This window comes from Triturus cristatus, chromosome 4_1, assembly GCF_964204655.1.
Source record: "Triturus cristatus chromosome 4_1, aTriCri1.1, whole genome shotgun sequence".
NCBI classification, from domain to species: domain Eukaryota; kingdom Metazoa; phylum Chordata; class Amphibia; order Caudata; family Salamandridae; genus Triturus; species Triturus cristatus.
The window spans coordinates 1,215,040,255-1,215,059,557 of record NC_140585.1 but is presented as its reverse complement, the minus strand read 5'-3'; positions in this window follow the sequence as shown (position 1 = coordinate 1,215,059,557).

The following is a 19,303-nucleotide window of genomic DNA, read 5'->3' as shown; positions in this document are numbered from 1 at the left end:
TTGAATTACTTGTATTTTGAGTGAATCTTTCCTCATAATATTTGATGCTGAATCTCCCCAATTAAAGCTATTGTTTTCATTTCTTCTATTGGTTTGTCCTAATGTACCTTTGTTTAGGTTGTTAATTCTAGGATCTTCCACCGAGATTACATCATAGCCATTTTTGTGAAGAATTTCCTTCTCTCTGATTATTATTCCAGGCAAAACTGGGGAATAAAAGGATACCTGTACTAGTTTGTTATTTTCTTTTATTGGGAGGAGTACTAGGTCGATTTCTTTACTTGTCAGAGAGTTCAGAGATGGTATTTCTTGTAAAAGATTGATTATTCTACCACGATTAAACGGCTCCTTATCTGAGGGAAATAGCTCTTCGATTGTTATATGTTTAGATGGAATTACTTCCCATGATTCAGATTTATTATCATGTAGTTCTTTTATATCCTTGATATTTTGCGTTGTTGATCTGTTTTCTATCGAAGGACAAAATACGTCTACTTTTGGGTTTAAGGGTTTTTCTGATGGTATTTTTTGAGTTTCTGGAGAGGTCACCAAGGTTACGGGAGTTAATTTTTGGAATTTAAGCTTATTCCCTTTTTTCCTCTGTATTCTCCTCAAGGGTTTTCTCTTCTTCTTCCCCCTTACTTTTTCCCTAGTGTTCCTTTTTTCAGACTGTCCTCCTTGGCTGAAATCCTGTTCGGCAGTAACTCCCGATGTTTCTGCTTTATTTTCCCCGATAATCTGATCACGATTATTATCGGATACTTTATTCAAAAAGATAGGATAATGTTTAGTTTTGTTTTCGGTGATGGTTTCCAATTCTTCTTTGAACAGTTTTTTAAGTGAGTATGTGATAAGAGGTTTTTCCTTATTTCTTAGTCCCTTAGTTTTAGTCTTAATTATTAGTGCGTCGTTCGTTTGCGTGCTTGCTTCCTGTTGTTTTGGGGTAGCACTTCCGTTTTTATGAAAATCATCTATTTGTTGTGATTCGACTTCTCCGGGTTGTTTTGGTGGGACTTTAGTTAGATCTTTTTTCTTTTTTTCTTCAACCAGGAATTTAAGTATTCCTATTTGTACGTCTAAAGTATCATCCGAATTAGCTAAAATTTGACCAAGATGAGTTAGTACTGATTCCAATATTTCTTGCAATGAGAAAAGTGCTTTTGACAGGGGAGAGGCAGCATTTACAAGATTTGGATTTATAAAATTAGGGTCTGATAGGCTGGCCAGATTAGAATAAAGGTTAGGCGATTTTTCTGGTGAGCTGGTTAGTGGATGTTTTTGACTTAGCAATATTTCTGTTTTTTCTTCTTTGGTATTCGTGTTATGATTTACAGATACATCGAAGAATGAGTCGTTGTCCTGGTTTTTTATAGGTGTTATAGATGTTATTTGAGACGTATCTGGGAATGATTTTTGACATTCTTCCAAGAGAGAGAAATTTGCCAAATTACTTTCAGTTGTTATTTGACCTTGTTTATTGGGTTTCTGATCTGAGAAATGTAACGAATCATGATCAACCTTATTTATTAAAGGATCCAGCTTATTTTGATCATCAGTAGAATATGGAGAAAGATACTTTTTCTTTGAGAGGGTAGAGAAATATTGTCTTATAGCTGGAGTACTTGATATTTGACCAGGTTTTAGTGATTTGTCAACAGATTTTCTTACAGCTGCATCTGTCCCCATACGCCTCATGTAGATTGTCCGTGAGCGTAGTTTTTTTAGAGCCCTCATACTTGGGACCGGAAATCTACTTTATAGTTTATGGTGGTCGCAGCAGGTTTTGTGTATTTGTAATAACTTTATCTTTATCTCACAATCTCAGTTGATCAGTAGGAAATGGGGGGTTTTTTGCACGTCGGTTTCAGAATTTGGTTGTGTAGTGTCCTCGTGTGCTGAACGTTAGTGGGATGGCCCGTCCCGTCCTCGGTCGTCCCCGGACGGCCACAGACGGCCCGCCCTTTGTCCGGGCTTCGTTCCGCGCTTGGTCCCGCGCGCGTCCCGCGACGCGGAAGGGTAATTGGTATTTCTACGTTTCGTCAGTGGGCGTGTCCGTGGGCGTGTCGCCTGGGGGAAGAGGAACCAGCTGATCCCAGCTTGGAATTCTGGTCCTCGCAGTCCCCCAGGTTAGGCGCGCTGTAGTTCTTCGCCCAGCCTCAACCCTTCTGACTCCAGCTGGGAGCGACAAGCAGAGCGTGCGGATTGCAGCTCACGCTCACACCAGCGAGTCAAGGGGAGGCGCGCCACGGAGCAACAAACAGAGACAGCGTCAGCTCAAGCACAGCAACTCAGGACACAGTTGGTAAGCAGAGGTAGAGATCCCTCTCCAAGCACGAGTAGCAGCAGTTTACAAAAACCAGATAGCGGTGAGTGGCGCCCGCGAAGCGGGTGTCACGAATATTTGTCCTGCCTCGTCAGTGGGCGTGTCCGTGGGCGTGTCGCCTGGGGGAAGAGGAACCAGCTGATCCCAGCTTGGAATTCTGGTCCTCGCAGTCCCCTAGGTTAGGCGCGCTGTAGTTCTTCGCCCAGCCTCAACCCTTCTGACTCCAGCTGGGAGCGACAAGCAGAGCGTGCGGATTGCAGCTCACGCTCACACCAGCGAGTCAAGGGGAGGCGCGCCACGGAGCAACAAACAGAGACAGCGTCAGCTCAAGCACAGCAACTCAGGACACAGTTGGTAAGCAGAGGTAGAGATCCCTCTCCAAGCACGAGTAGCAGCAGTTTACAAAAACCAGATAGCGGTGAGTGGCGCCCGCGAAGCGGGTGTCACGAATATTTGTCCTGCCTCGTCAGTGGGCGTGTCCGTGGGCGTGTCGCCTGGGGGAAGAGGAACCAGCTGATCCCAGCTTGGAATTCTGGTCCTCGCAGTCCCCTAGGTTAGGCGCGCTGTAGTTCTTCGCCCAGCCTCAACCCTTCTGACTCCAGCTGGGAGCGACAAGCAGAGCGTGCGGATTGCAGCTCACGCTCACACCAGCGAGTCAAGGGGAGGCGCGCCACGGAGCAACAAACAGAGACAGCGTCAGCTCAAGCACAGCAACTCAGGACACAGTTGGTAAGCAGAGGTAGAGATCCCTCTCCAAGCACGAGTAGCAGCAGTTTACAAAAACCAGATAGCGGTGAGTGGCGCCCGTGAAGCGGGTGTCACGAATATTTGTCCTGCCTCGTCAGTGGGCGTGTCCGTGGGCGTGTCGCCTGGGGGAAGAGGAACCAGCTGATCCCAGCTTGGAATTCTGGTCCTCGCAGTCCCCTAGGTTAGGCGCGCTGTAGTTCTTCGCCCAGCCTCAACCCTTCTGACTCCAGCTGGGAGCGACAAGCAGAGCGTGCGGATTGCAGCTCACGCTCACACCAGCGAGTCAAGGGGAGGCGCGCCACGGAGCAACAAACAGAGACAGCGTCAGCTCAAGCACAGCAACTCAGGACACAGTTGGTAAGCAGAGGTAGAGATCCCTCTCCAAGCACGAGTAGCAGCAGTTTACAAAAACCAGATAGCGGTGAGTGGCCGTCTTCCTTTTGTCCAGTCAGGGATCACACCACTTCCTTTTGTCCAGTCGGGGATCACACCTCTTCCTTTTGTCCAGTCTGAGATCACACCTCTTCCATTTGTCCAGTCGGGGATCACACCTCTTCCATTTGTCCAGTCGGGGACCACACGTCTTCCTTTTGTCCAGTCGGGAATCACACCTCTTCCTTTTGTACAGTCGGGGATCACACCTCTTCCTTTTGTCCAGTCGGGGATCACACCTCTTCCATTTGTCCAGTCGGGGATCACACGTCTTCCATTTGTCCAGTCGGGGATCACACCTCTTCCATTTGTCCATTCGGGGATCACATCTCTTACATTTGACCTGTTAGGGATCACACTTCTCAAGGATGAATGCAACCCTGTGTCTCCTATTCTCCACACGCTAGAATTTAGTCCACTACAAATGACATCAGGAATGCTTTGAAGGAGTCCTCCAGTATACATTGTTGTTTGGCGGGTTCTCTCTAATCTCCGTTGTGTGTAATACTCTTGTCCAGGAATTCAAAATGGGTTCCTAGTTGCAACAGTTAACCATATTGCACCTGAATTTAGCAAAAGACTTCAGAATATACACGATTCTCGTGTGCTATAATGCCTACAAAGATCCCATCATGACCCCCATCAAGACCTCGATATGGGGCGCTCAGGGTACGGGTGCCTGCTGTTCTGAGCCTTGCAAGGAGCCTTTACAGACTCCAAGACTGGTACCCTCCGCTTACCAGGAGCTGCTGAAGTCCTTAACATGCCTGCACTGATGGGTGTCTAAGCATTCACAGGCTTCAATTAGGGACTTACTATGTTGTTTACGAAAGAAAAGGACGTGTCTTCGTTCCTTATTGCCGAAGAGTGTCTTTCGATTCACAGTAATTCCTGTGTGGATGAATACCCCGCTCATGTTTCAGAGGCTGGTAAACAAGGTTCTTGCTGGCTTAGGGCAGTGTGTAGCAGCATATGGGGAAGATATGCGGTATTGTGTTCCTGTGGGATGTAAAAGCTGACTGCCATAATTCAGAAGCTCCAAAAAGCCACTTTTCTGTTTTAGATCAGCAAATGCTATGTAGACAAAGGAATAAGGACCTACCTCGGTCTAGGAGAGGCCAGGAGTAAAGTCAAGCGTCTCTTGACTGAGATCAGTCATCTTTGGTGACCCTGAGAGACCCCCCCCCCCCCCACTAGGAAGACACCCAGTGTTGTGATTTCACCTGTTGAGTGCAAACCATGCATTTGAAACTCTGAAAGTAGCTCTGTATGCCCCACCTGTACACCAAGCTCCAGAACAATTAGAAGAGTTGAAACGTTGCCTCAATAGATGAGGGGAGAATGAACATGCCAACGTAGCAAGGTAAGATGGAGCTGAGGGTTGGATACGGAGGCCCTTTTGGGGACATTGGCTTGTGCGAATGCAGTGCTTCCTTCAAACCTGCACTGAGCCAGTCACGGCTCTTTGGCCCAACACCCTCAAGGAAACTGTCAGTCTTAAACCAAAACAGAGAGTTGTCTCTTCCATCTTGAAAGTTTTCTACCCAGATATGAACTGTCCGTGTTAGAGCCCAGAGTCCTTTGCGTGCTGGATGTTGGCCAGACATGAGGGGAACTTGGGCACCACTGTGAGGCTGTATCTTTACAGCTGGTGTAAACGGCTGACTACTGTAATACTGCAATACTCTTATCAGGACAGGTGTCATTGAAGGGTAACAGCTGTTGTATGTATGTTGTTTCTGCAGATTGTGTGGACTGCTTTCAAATCCTTGTTATTTGTGAAATGTCAAGTTTTAGCTGCTGGCTATATGTGCTTTTTCTCCAGCAGTGTACATTGTCAAGTAACTGCTCTTTGTTTTTTATAAAAACAACATGTGATTGGGAAAAAACATGCTGTGGGTCAGCATGTTGACATTTTTTACTTTTATAGTATTGCATGGTGTTGAAGGCACGTGGCATTGAAGTGCAGTCCTGGGTGGCAAGCCTTGCCATGCAAAACTGTCTGGTTGTATGTGCTTTGTCAATGACCGTGTACCTATTAGGGAAGCGTTTGAATGTTGTGGTGAGTGTCAAGTCAAATATAACTTTATTTCGGCAAAAGCCATAAAAGTATACACCGGATATGTTACAAATATAAAAATACAGCTCTTTAAAAAAGGGAAAAAATTCAATTTAGCAGCGTAACATCTTTCAAATATTTCTCACATATAAGCAGCAAATGATACAGATTCCAATGGGTAAACAGACGACATGTTCCAGTATGTCACAACAATAATATCACAGTAATTCAATGGCTAGCCTTTTTGACCATCATAAGACCCAGATATTTTGCAACGGCAGAGGCATACAATGGGCAAGAATCATCTCACAATATCCTCAAGGCCACACAATGGCTAGAGGTAGCCAGTTGTCTACAGATAGATGCTAACCACGTGGAACGACACTGGGCTCATGTCAGACACACAAATAACACATGCGGTACAGACTTAGTTTGATCATCACAGAAAGGGCAGATCACAGAAAGGGCAGACTACAGAAACTGATCCCGCCCACTTTGCAGTGAATGAATTTAGGGGGAGTTACCCCACTCTGAATTGATGGTATAATTTCCTGTCTAGTGAAACTGTGATCAGATCCCAATAATTCTCTAGACCGTGAATGGATTTAAAATTCAAAAACTCCCCCGTCACGGTAGTGCCAACAATTTTGTGTTCCTCCCTATGTAAAGTAAATAGCCAGTACTGTGTTTTCAGTACGCCCTTTGGTAGGAATTTGGGCTGCGGTTGGATGGAACCAAATATCACCAAGGCCTAGTGAAAGCAACAGTTTTTTTTATTGAAATCAACCATGGAATTTGGTTAAATCTGTCTACCTTGATGATGTCTTCTAGGGTGACAGCATAATGCACCAACAATGGGGTAGCCCAAATTCTTCACCAGAATAGCAAAGAACGTAAAGATGCCTTGAGAGCTACCTTTTTATACCTATATCCAAAAATGGAGGATACAACAGGGTACTAGACAGAAGGGAGGATCATGATTTTAAAAATGTATTCTCTGATCTCTCCTGGTCAGTTGCATCACTAAAACTCCATAACCTGGTCCCATATAGAGCGGCACCCAGGATCTTAGCCTCGTAGACCTGTAGAACTAGTGTAGTCGGCTTTGTGAAGGAGGAACGGTGTTCTTTTAAAATTGCACCAGCAATCTGTCTATGTTTTAAGGATGTCATGTTAATGTGTGGATGCCATGACATGTTGGACGAGAGTTTGATGTTCAGATAATCAAAGGATTCAACCCTTTCCAGTGTCTTTTCCCCTAATGCTAGGATACCCTTATACTTTTTATGGTGGTTAAATGCCATACATTTTGTTTTGGCTATATTGATCTCTAAGCCACGCTCCTGCCTGGAGGCACCAAATCTGTTAAGAAGTTTTTGCAGACCACTTGGGGTTTTCGAAGTTAATAAGGTATTATATGCACATAACAATATAAGGAGTCTTGACATTAGCTATGGAAGGAGCATTAGCTGGCATCTCAGAGAGATGACCTACTAAACCATTTAAGTATAAGGAAAAAAGGGTAGGGTCCAAAACACACCCTTGATGTACACCTTTCAACACCGGGATCTTATCGGTCAAGTGGCCCTGTTCTCCCCATCTCATCCGGGCAACGTTTTTGTCATGGAGCCTAATCAATAAAGATAGAATATCATGGTGCATGCCCATCGCCTTAAGAACCTGCCACAGCCACAAGCGAGGATCCGGGTCAAAAGTAGAATTTAGATCAAGAAATACATCATATAAGTTTCTCCTTCCGATCAAAACAGTCTACCAATAGATTGTAATGAATCAAAAGGCCTGGTCTATGGTAGAGGCTTTTGCTCAAAATCCAGCTTGTAGCGGGCTTATGATGTCATTCCCCAATATCCAAAGCTGGATTTTTACTAGGACTATACAGCAGAAAGCTTTTTGTATACAATCGATTAGGCTAATGAGCCTGTAATTGATCGGAAGACTCTTCTCACCCTTTTTGTAAACCGGTATTACCTCAGCTCCCTACCACAAATCCCGGCTAGGGTCACCCACTGCAGTAGCATTAGCAAGAGATATGTAATCAGCCCAGCCACCAATATCATTTATAAAACCGTCTACTGGTAGACCATCTGGGCCTGGAGCCCTACCTCTCGTAAAGGTGGTCAAGGAATCCATGACATCCACTAGAATAAATGGCAGGGTGTTAAAATTCCGAAGGCTGCTGTACATCAACACACCCTCAGTAGTTGCAGCAACCTCATCATGGTATAAAGCTGAAAAATTGATAAACCAGTCAGAAGGGTGAACGGCATTCTGCGGTTCAAAACCTAAATAATGCTCGCCGCTGGCAACCAGTTTTCAGAACCATGAATGGTCTTTAGATAGACATGCGTCTGCTGAATTCCGCCATCTATTATTGTCCCACTCTTTCTTAACCTTCAACATGCTGAGCTTGTGCACCTTTCTGGTGGCTGAGATCAGGGCGATATTTATCAACTTTATGGTCCTGGCCAAGGTACGCCTTAAGTACCTACACTCCCTTTCAAACCATCAATTGCCTTTTGAAGAGAGCTGCTTACTGATAGTAAGGGGAACTAAGAAATAGGCTGCTATGTTCTCAAAGAACACTTTGTGCGACACACTAATATCTGATGGGTCACCCTCCTTTTCACTGCTTTTTTTTATCTTAGGCAATATCACTTTTACGTCATTTTAATATTTAGGAGAATTTCTGGTTTCGTAACCACCTGTCGCCATTTAAGGCGACGTCTATCAAATGTATACACAAAATCACCTGTACTAATAAAAGTTGAAGAATCAGTTAAATACTTGTCAGACAAGGCAAGCAACATAAGGCACAAGGGATTATGGACACTCTCTACTCTTTCCTGTATGACCATATCATCAACTAGGCACCACAATCGTAAGTCAACCAAAATATAGTCAATACGGCTCTTGGACAAATGATTATTAAATGTGTACGCCCCCTTGGAGTCTGATTTAGTTCTGCCATTAGTGGTCCTAACACCCAGTTCAATAGTAAGCGCTTTTAGTTGGAGGGGGCCTGCGTCCATCTTTTAACAGGGGTAACCTCCAGCTGTGGGATAGCCCATGAGTCACCCTCCTCTGCCGAATTCAATATCTTCCTTATCAAGAGGCTTAAACATGGTATTGAAATCCACAGTGAGGATCAAATTTCGGAATGACTGATACTTGTCCTAAAAATCTCAAGGGATTGTATAGTCATGGAAGTAAGACCATCATTGACCCCTCTTGCGTAAATATTAAAAAATGTCACACTTAAATCGCTCCCCCTACTTCAGTGTCCAATATATCTGGACTGTCAACTGCTAGTTGGCGAATCTTACAACATAGAGAAGCATTCACCCAAATTGTTAACCCGCCTGCGGACCTCCCAAACTTGCTCGGCTTGGCTGTAATTTAATATGATAGATAACCTAGTTTAAATAATAGTTCGGTGCACCAGGTTTCTTGGAATAGGCATATGTCCTAATTAGCGATAAATTTGCACCAGTGTGGTTGCTCAGCTTAGCCCTAAGTCCCGCCACATTCCAAGAAACCACTGAGGTCAAAGATGGTGAATGGTTTTCAAGGGAACCACTGGTTGATTGAGAGATATCCTCTTTGTCAATAACTACGTTACTTGAGACATTGGGCTCTTGTGATTCATTACTAGCACACAGTGGGCCAAGTAAACCCAACTTGTCATTTACCTAGGAAGCAGTATGGTTAGCGGGAGATTGTAAAATGGCCACCAGGTACCTAAGAGTTATATGGATCCCTAGACAGTGATAAAATGCTGTCAACAAGGGGTCAGTTGTCTAAGCCCATCATAGCAGTGTCATGTAAACCCTGAAATGTGACCTTTTTAGCTACTATTGTTAAAGCTTTAAATTGTTGTACTCTGTATAAGGGGCTAGATCCCCTCGAATTAACACCTTCTATTGGAGGACTCCTTGTGGAGCCGTCTGAAACTGAGGCATAGATTTCCTTACAAAAATGAGGACATGCAGGAAAACCCTTCGATGAAACTAGAGAATTATAAATAGTGCCAGAATCTTGGATTTGTCATTAATGTTCAACCCTGACATGGCTGCCAACGAGCCAACTGGATTCCACTTAACATTGGGCCTGCTGTCTCCTGACTCTACATACTTAAACCGGATACTGGGTATATTTGGGGGACAGGACCTGATGTGCATAGCAACTAGGCCATCAGCAATGTACCTATCCTTTAGACACAGCTCAATTCTATTGTAGGGCATGGCTGTTTCGGAACATCTTCTGGTGCTAATAATGTCATCTATAATGACCAAACAACAACCCCTAACACCCCTTATCCAATGTGTAACTTTGTTTTTAATGGACTCTTCGTCTTCAAATCTGTTCAGACCTGAACATTCTGGAACATTAGTCATAGCCTGAAAAAACTCAGATGGAGGAAAACTTTGGGTGATCTTGCCATCCTTGGTTTGCCCTGTCTTCGGGAGTGTTAGGGAATGAATTGCTATTACTATGGCCAGTGATTGTACAGGGAACAATAGGTTTTGCCGTTGGTCTACCTCCCTTAAGGCTACCATGTGTGGCCTTGGTCCAGTATGCTGGTCTCAAAAGGCTCTCTCTGTTGTCTTTCAAGGGCCTCGCCCATGGGACTTCTTATGGGCCTTTACTAATAAATCCCCCATTTGAAGTATGAGATTGCTTTGGTAGATGAATTGCCTGGCTAAGAGCTGTTTTGAATCCTTGATGGATAGTTGTGCCCCTCATCGACAGAACCAGGTCCATTTTAGCAGTGAGATGACCTATCATAGACTTAAGCTCCCCTACCGGGGCCTCAAGATCCATTATAAGAGAGGCGTAAGTAGCCGAGTTGGCCACTGGTGGATGAGTGAGCCTGTGGAACTATGCTAACGGGAATAACAGGGTCATCGTTTAGCTCTGATAAGGGCAGAAATGATCATTACGTAGTACAGGTGGGCCTGAAGAAGAAGCAGTAACAGTAGACAAGTCTAATCCTGGCTGCTCAATCCCCAAGCACTGGTTTAAGGTGACCTGTGCCAGTGCCAATTTTTTCCCCTCTACCCTTTGCATCACTTTAAGGAGCTGTGACCACACTTATAGTGGACTCCACCTTCTGAATTAACTGTTACATTTCATTAAGAGTCTGATTTCCACAATTCCTTCTGGCCTTACTATGTTTAGCAACGCCCTGCGCTGCCTCGAATGCTTTGCATTTCCCCCTGGTGGTCTAAAATCCAGGTAGTCGCAGGTATACACAGACCACGTTGCTAAACTTAAGCCGACGCCAACTACTTAATAAGCAACAAGTCGATCGATTAGCCATGGCCCAATTGCCACAGAAATAGCAATGTCCTCATTAGCTTATACTAGATATATTAGTGTTCCAATAGACGAAAACCTTAGATATCCACAGTGTACAAATAAACATTACCTCTTCCAAGCAAGCCAAGGGGTGTAGCCCAGCCCCTGTCAGGTGCTGATGGGCGCAGTTTGGCCCCACCCGGGCTTTGCACTGGAGCTTCCCGCACTGCGGGACCCCGGGGCGCGCTATAAGAGCACGAGTGGAAGCCCTGCCCCTATCACGCTCGTTGTAAGCAGCTGCTGGTGCTAGAAATTCTGCCTCCTGTTGTCCTAGGAGCAGCATTGTGGCAGGTAAAAAGGGGTCTGGTCCCCCTGGCTCATGTCCCAACAGCGAGTCTCTCGCTGTTGGAGGCCGGGGCGTGCTATAAGCCCACAAGTGGAAGCTCCGTCCCACCACGCTTGTTGTAAGCGCCTCCTGGCGATAGGAATTCTGGTTCCTGTGGTCCTTGGAGCAGGACTGTGGCAGGGCACATCCATTGGAATTGGTTTGCACAGTCACTTGTATTTATGTTATTAGTTTTAGAGCTGAGCTTGCAGAAGCATACGCTAACACATGCGTCTTGCTTGCGAGATACTGTTGTTACCAAAAAAGGACTTGGAGCACCCCCCCCTGTTGCTTGCCATTTGGTCGCTTGCGTGGCATTCTTCTTTACAGCCTCGTCATTTGTCAGGGTATACCATCATTCACATTCCTCTCTGTGGAGCAGGGACCAAACACTGATTGATTCAACTTAATCAGTGCCCGTCCGATGCTCCTTACGTGATTGAGGTACTATTTTGTTATGTTTAACTTTGAGTGCCCTGCAAACAAAAGCCATATGACTGGCAAAACCGTGCCCAGCAGGACAAACAAAATTGCAAAGATTTATTTTCTATAGTTAACTTTCTTTTATTTTGCCAACTCTTCTTTTCTCACTTTGCACTCATGTTTTCTTTTGTTTTTGCTTGTGGACACTGTTCTGAAAAGATGAGGATTATTTTATTGCAAAGCAACATTGTGTTTTTTGTGTGTAGTTTCTGAAGTTATGCTTTGACTCATAATCGCTCAGTACACACCAATGCCCCCCACTCCAATCCGCGCCACCTCACCGCAATCCACCCCACTCAATCCTATCCACCCCAGACAAAACCACTCACCCCAATCCACTCCAGTGTCCCACACCCCAATCCTCCCAACTCACCCCACTCCAATCCAAAATAATTTGCCCCACTCCAATCTTCGGCACTCCAATCTGCCCCACTCCCATTCCAAAACAATCTGCCCCACTTCAAAACACTCTGCCCACTCCAATCCAAAACAACCTGCCCACTCCAAAGTGGCCCACTCCAATATTTCCCACACCAACAATCTGCCCCACTCCAATCCAAAGCAATCTGACCCACTTCAATCTAAAACAATCTGCCCTACTCCAATCCAAAACAGTCTGCCCCACTCCAACCTAAAACAGTCTGCCCCACTCAACCCTAAACAATCTTGCCCACTCCAATCCAAAATATTCTGCCCCACTCGAATCTAAAACAATCTGCCCCAGTCAATCCAAAACAAACTGCCCCACTCTGATCTTCCCCACTCCAATCCAAAACAATCTGCCAACTCCAACCTGCCCCACTCCAATCCAAAACATTCTGCCTCACTCCAATCCATACAACTCCAGTCTGCCCCACTCCAGTCCAAAACACTCTGTCCACTTAAGTCTGCCCCATTCCAATCCAGCCCATTTCAATCCAAAACAGTCTGCCCCACTCTAATCCGCCCCACTCCAATCGGCCGACTCAAGTTCAAAACAATCTGCCCATCTCCAATATGCCTCACTCTAATCCAAATATCTGCCTAACTCCAATCAAAACCAATCTGCCACACTCCAATCCAAAACAATCTGCCCCACTCCTATCCAAAACAATCTGCCCCTCTCCAATCCAAAATAAACTACCCCACACATCCAAAACAAACTGCTCCCCACAAATCCAAAACAATCTGCCCTACGCAAATCACACACAATCTGCCTCACTCCAATTTGCACCACTCCAGTCCAAAACAATCTGCCCCACTCCAATCTGCCCTACTCCAACCTAAAACAATCTGCCCCACTTTAATCCAAATCAATCTGCTGCACTCCAATTCAAAACAATCTGCCCTCCTCTAATCCAAAACACACTCCCCCACTCCAATCCAAAACAACCTCCCCTACTCTAATCCAAAACAATCTGCCCCACTCCAATCCAAAACAATCTGCCTCACTCAATCCAAAACAATCTGCTCCACTACAATCCAAAACAATCTACTACCACTCTTCAATCTAATCCAGTCTGCCCCACTACAATCCAAAACAATCCACCCCTCCAATCTGCCTCACTACAATACAATCAGCCGCACTCCAATCCAAAACACTCTGCCCACTTGAATCTAAAACAATCTGACCCACCCCAATCCAATCCACACCACTCAATCAATCCACCTCACTCCAATCTAGTCCACCCCACTGCAATCCAAAATGCTTCACTCCAGTTCACTCCACCCCACTCCATTCCACCTCATTCCAGTACAACCCACCCCACCCCCTTTAAATTCTCCCCACTCCAATCTAATACACCCCATCCAGTCCACCCCACTCCACAGCAGTCTAATCCATCCCACTCTACCCCAATCCACCCCAGCACAGTTTCCACCCCACTCCAGTCCAATCCACCCCTTCACTACACGCTAATTCACCTCATTCCAAACCTCCCTACTCTAATCCAATCCACCCCACCCCAATTTAATCCACCCCACTACAATCCGGCTCACCCCACTCCAGTCCACCCACTCCAATCCACCCACTCCAATCCACCCCACTCAAACCAGCCCACTCTACCGCATTCCAATCCACCCCACCCCAATATACTCCAGTCCAATCCACCCCACTACCTCAATTTTCCACCCCACCCTACTCTACTTTTCACCCCACCCCACTCTACGACACCACACTCTACAACACTACACTCTATGAAACTGCACTCTACGAAACTGCACTCTACAACACTCTGCCACTGAACCACTAAACTTTACGCCCCTCTACTGAACTCTACGGCACTCTACTCCCCCTACGACCCTCTACTCCAAAAAATCCAGTCTACGATACTCCACTCCTCCCACTCCACTATAGGAGACTCCACGCCACTAACGTTTAGCCATCCTGAACAGCAGCCAGGTGTACAACATGGCAAAAAACACATTGCCAAATCCAATAGCTCTTGTATAGGCAGGACCTATTGGCTTTGCCAAAGCTTATTTTTTGTGGCAGAGCTCAGCCGTTGTAAACCCAAACTCCCATCCTTGCACAATAAACTGGGGAATTCACAACCAAACAGTTATTAAACCTTGCTTTGCTTAGGCTAAGACGGAACAGGCCCAGAAGAGCAGTGGACGCCCATACAAAAAGTGGAGGATGGGGGAGGAGAGCGCAGGGGGATCACGGGAGGGGGTGCGGGAGTGGGGCGGATGAGGGACTGTTTATAATAATATAAATTTATAAATAAAAAGTTAAACTTACCTGCTGCCGGCCGCGTCGGGCCTAGGTGCTGAGGCTTCCTTGTCTCAGCAGACACTGTGACTATGTCACAGACTCCCTGTCCAATCCCCGTGCTGCAGAGTAGCGCAGGGATTGGCCTGGCCTGAGGGGACTGGAAAGACGCTCAGCTCAGATCAGGGAGCCAGTGGGGTTTCACTAACCTGGCTGTTCAAAACAGCCGGGTTAGAGAAACCTAAGTGCACATGTGTGTTTTGGTCGGCTTGAGAAGACCGGCCAAACACACGTGAGCACTTAGGGAGTGCACATAGCACTTCCCCTCCCATGCCTCGCCCAGGCCCCTCCCTGCTCAGCCAGCGGCTTAAAAAATATATTATTTATTTTTTTGCTGCTGGTTCTGAGCCAGTGGGGCGACGCTCCTCAGTCATTTGAGCCGATCCTGCAGAAGAGCATGAGGGGGAATCATGTTGTATGAGGTGCACCATTTAAGTGAAAGCCTGTGACCCAGTGGCGGCCGCTACGAGGGGGGTGGGGTGGAGGGGGCGGGGCAGGTGGGTTGAAAAATAAAACACTTACCTCTATACAGCCATCACCTCTCCTCCGTCTTCTTCAACTCCTGGAAGCACACAGGTTCTCAGACTCCCCTAGCCAATCGGGACGCTGCTGTCACCAGCATGACAGCACCGCCGTGATTGGTCTGAGTGGCCTGGTTTGGCGCTCAGACAGGGTCTGAGAGCCTGCGCATGTTCTCCACCCAGGCTGTGCAATACAGCCGGGTGGAGAACATGCTAAGTGCGCATGGCTGTTTAACCCACCCAAGACAGCCGGTCAAACAGTCATGGGCACTTTAGTGCACCAACCGCTCCTCCCCCTGCTGGCTGTGACAACAGCCCAGTCCCGACTCAAAACTGTTTCAGTACGGAAAAATAAAATGATAATAACATCCTGCTAATATTTTTTTTTCTCCTTTTTTGCACTGCTCTGAGAGCAGTGGGGCCACTCTCCTTTGCCTAAGCGAAGGAGCCGCCGCTGTGACTAACGAGTAAGAGAAAGATCCTATTAGTGTTGTTTACTATTGTTCATTTAAGATGATGAAGTTGTTAAATGCGTTTGCGTGCCTTTTTGCTCTGCCTACGTCACAGCTGACTGAGGGAGGTAATGGGGATAGCTCAAGGAAATGACAAGAGACCAGCGCGGAATATAGTTCCTCGAAGCGGACGTACGTGGCAGCTTGGTGCCAGAATAACTTTATCCGTGCCAAGAGAACGCATGTGACAGTCCAGGGTCAGACTGGGCCGGTCTGACAGATCAGTGTGTGGGCCGGTTTTTAGCCAACTTATGGGCCTGTTTTTGGCTAGGTGGGCCTGTTTAGGTCTCGCCTAGCGTAGACGTCCAAAAAACTTCTCCGTGTGGCTCTGCCTCCTCCCACACATCCCATTGGTCTTTGCGTGAAACTTTCAATAATGAAAGCACGCAAATGGCCAAAGACGGGTGCATGTCCCGCCTTTTCTCAAAACTTTCTCTCCCATAGCCTAGGGGTCTTGGGAGCGAGCAGCGGTGCGCATTGTGCCAGCTGCATTCCTCCCTGATCGTTATCTTGGCTTTCGCGGCCGCGCTCGTTATTTTTATTGGTCCCTCAAGCCCACTGCTGTGCTCTGTTCTGCTGGCCCCAACATTGAAACCTTCCTGCCTCGGGCACTTCTCCCGGTCTGCCCTCACACTCTGTTTTTAGGTCTCGCCTGACCCAGCGCATGTGCTGGTCTGGCGAGACATATTGAGAGGGCTCCAAAAAGTGCTACCAGGCCAGCCTAGAGCAACAGTGCATGTGCGCGGGCCGCGCGCCGCGCTTTACCGCGATTACTTTCACTTTCACGGCCGCTTAGATGTTTGATCGTGATCGCGATCACTTTCACTTTCGCGGCCGCTTTGCATAGCCAATAGGTCTCGCTTTTGGGACCTTATAAGTATTTAGTTATGCAACTGTTGCATAGCTAAACACTTATAAGGTCCCAAAGGCGATACCTATTGGCTATGCCAATGCTTGTTTTTTTCTTTTCATGATTGTTCTGAACAGCTGTGCAGATCAGAGCTCTACAAACACTTTCCTCACCAAGAGCACCGTGTACGCTTGGCTCTGGGCAAAGAACAATTATCCCGTTTATTCAGCTATTTCAATGTTTACTTCTAAAGGGAGTGCACAGGCAGGAATATTTTGCCCACCCTCACAAAAAATCACCAAATGCAACCTACATGATTTTGTTGTTTCTGTCTTCGAGTGTGCCCCTCTGGGGGTGTGGCTCTAATCCTTAAAGTGAGGATACTGAGGGAGTTACAACAGCACCTCCTTCTGAGCCCTGGTCTCGTGCGCTCTGCTGCTACCTACATACAAGGAACCGCAACCCAGAGACATTTAAAGCACACATTACATGCACATTGAGTTAGGCTTTAATTGGTGAAGCGCTATGCTCTAGCACACTCGCCGTGCAGACGTTAAACAACACGTGGAAAACACACAAGAGACCATAAAACAGCTCAAACAATAGTTCAAGACATATTTTCATTTAAAGGTTAAAAAAACACTACAGTGACTACGTCAGAAGGCCATACATGTGGACTGCTGGGCGCAATACAATCACAATTAGTGTTGTCCTCTGCAAGTTGCACTACGCCCCTCCCCCACCTAACAGTAAATCTGTTCTCACACACCCCCACTCCGTACACAGGAATGTGGGTTGAAGGGTTCCAACCCCCACCCTTCCCCCTTGCATAAATCACAGCAAGCATGTCATATTTCTCACTTTACTCGACAGTGAATGGAGTTTGCACAATTTTCTTTCCTTTGAAGCATGTGATAGCAGGGAAAAGTCAGCAACCTCATTTGTATGTGTACATCTGATAAACATGAGCATATATGCTTGCTTACAAGTGCAAACCCGTTTAACACAAAGATTCAAACTTTGGCTACCACTGTAAGGTGAAAGCATCTCATCGTAAGTGCTTTTAATATAAGTTTATTATTTTCACCCTGCCATGAGACTGTACACAAAGGTTACTTTTAGTTTATAACGCATTCTGTACCTTGATGTCCTCAACACTGTTAAAAAAAATATATATATCAAGAGGGAGTCCAATAGTCAGGACAGCCTTTTGTAATGCATACTCAATGAAAACATAACGAATTACAATCTGAGCACACTCCACATTCTTTATTCCAAAGAAAAGATTACCTGTCTATACCACCTATCAGAAGCTCAAAGCTATGCAAATGAACCCTATGTCTCCATTAACAGACAATTGCAAGTGAATAAATCACAAATTAAATTGTATTTTAACTTCAACAGATTGCAGCACAATGTGCAAATAAGTCATTTAAAGCATGTAATATTTAATGAGAAGACAAAATTATGATGAATGACGGGTAGCCACAACATTACTCTACTCAATACCACATAAATACACCCCACATAAAACCACTCTGCCACATAGCAACAATCCATATAAATACACTCCACACCTTGCCACAAAATTCCCATCAGCATAACTTCACTCAAAGCCACACAGTTGTTTGCCACCCAATTCAGCTCCACACATTTTCATTCCACACCACATAATTCAACTAACCACATAATTCAAATCAACACAAAACGCATGCATCCAATGCACAACACAGATCCACATCATGCCACAAAATTCAACTGCACACCACATAATTAAACTCCAGTACATACCACGCCACATCACAAAATGCCAATCCTCATAATTGCACTCCATGACACAAAATCCCACTACACAATTCCAATACACTCAATACCACATAATTACTATCCATATAATTCCGCATCACACCATGCCACATTTCCATTCCACAAATCCATGCAAAACAATTATACAACTATTTCAATACAACACACATGATTCCACTCCACTCCACACCACATACATCCATTCCACAAACAGAAGTAAAAGACATTATCATATACAATGCCAGCAGCACCAGACTTACATTACTAAGAACCACTTAAACACAAACACAGCACCAACAAAGCATCACTCCGTACCACCTCAACATCACTCAGCACCACCTATGTTTCATTCACTACCACCACAGCATCACTCAGCACCACCACAGCATCACTAAGCAGCACCTCTGCATCAATCAGCACCACCTAAGCACCAGCACAGCACCACCTAAACACCTTATCACCACATAACAATATTAGCATCAACACAGTAACACCTCCTCATCAGTGCACCACCACCACCAGTGCAGCACAAGTCACCATCAACACAGCACTACCTCAGATGCACTGCAGCAACACCTCATTATCAACATAGCACCATCTCAGCATTAGCACAGCACTACCTCCACATCAGTGCACCACCACCAATGCAACACCAGCTCAGCACATGCACAGCCCCACACCAGCCGCAATTCAGAACCAACGCAGCACCACTTCAGCATCAATACAGCAACACCTCAACACAGAACAAAAACAACATCACTTGGCACCACATAAGCACCAGTTGAGCTACACAACATCGGCATACCTCATCACCACAACATCACTCAGCACCACATCAGCATAACTCAGTACCACCTGTGTATCATTCAGCATCACATAAGCATCACCTCGGAACCAGCGCACCATCACTTCAGCATCACCTCAATATCATTCCGGATCACCTGCGCATCACCTCCGCCACTACTCACAACCACCTCAGCATCACTCCACACCACTTAAGTTTGGCATAAAAATTTCACATCTATTAATTCTCCACAAATAACTCTCCACTACTCGTATCTAATTAAAATACTATTTCACAGTATCCACCCTCCCGTTGTTTATATCACAGACC